At 29.5% G+C, this 974-nt stretch overlaps 1 protein-coding gene across 1 annotated transcript in view; it reads left to right on the top strand.

Moving 5' to 3' along the window:
* Positions 1 to 974, top strand: part of LOC106878553 (paramyosin) — a 43,456-nt gene that overhangs the window by 22,391 nt on the left and 20,091 nt on the right. The gene's annotated exons all lie outside the window — the stretch shown is intronic.

The following is a 974-nucleotide window of genomic DNA, read 5'->3' as shown; positions in this document are numbered from 1 at the left end:
GTGAGTGAGTTTGGTATACGGAAACTGTGTGGAAGTTCTTCGCGTGTATATATATATATATATATATACACACAAATATAAATGTGTGTGTGTATGTGTGTGCATGTGTGCCTCTGTGTGTCTTTGTATCTGTGCTTGTATCACGACCGCTTGACAACCGTTGTTGGCTTGTTTACGTCTCCGTAACATAGCATTTAGATACAAGTCCCGATAGAACGAGCACCAGACATTTTCCAAAAAAAAAAAAAAAAATTCACACGGGTGCGATTTTCCCGATTGAAACCCTTCAAAGTAGTGCCACAGCATGGCCGCAGTCTATTGACTGAAACAAGTAAAAAAATAAAAGACAAGGATAAAATTTACTAGAATTATCCTTGTAATACACTAACTTGCAACACTTCTGTGAAAAAAGTATGCTAAACTTCTTTTTCGTTTTCAGTATATGTTTCGTGTAGATCATTTTAGAAACATGAACAATTTCTTCTCGGGATATTTAAAAAAATCTAATTGAGAAACTACTTATTAGCGGAAAATGCCTAGAGTTACTAAAGATAACTTAGCACGAGAAATTCAACTCCATTTATTCCACCCTCACTCAACATTTAATCTATTCATCAGATACTCATACAATAACGCCATTTTAACATATCACCTGCATGCAACGTAATATGATATTTGCTACATTTTTTTCATTTTTTTTATGTTCATTTAGTGTATTTTTTTTACTTTGCTTTTATTTTGATAATTGTTCTTTTACAATTTTTTAGATTGCATCCAACAATTCCCAAAATATATAAATAAATTAATAAATAAATAAATAAATGAATAAATACGTAAATAAAATGAATATTCCAATAAAATGAAATAAAATTAATACTTTCCCAAACGAATTAAAAATTGATATTGTTATAGTTTAAATTCACATTGTTAAAAAAAAAGAAATTAACTAAGCCGTTGCAATTTAACTATATATA

Source organism: Octopus bimaculoides, chromosome 13, assembly GCF_001194135.2.
Source record: "Octopus bimaculoides isolate UCB-OBI-ISO-001 chromosome 13, ASM119413v2, whole genome shotgun sequence".
In the NCBI taxonomy this organism is placed as follows: Eukaryota; Metazoa; Mollusca; class Cephalopoda; order Octopoda; family Octopodidae; genus Octopus; species Octopus bimaculoides.
This window is presented reverse-complemented; position numbering and strand designations above follow the sequence as displayed.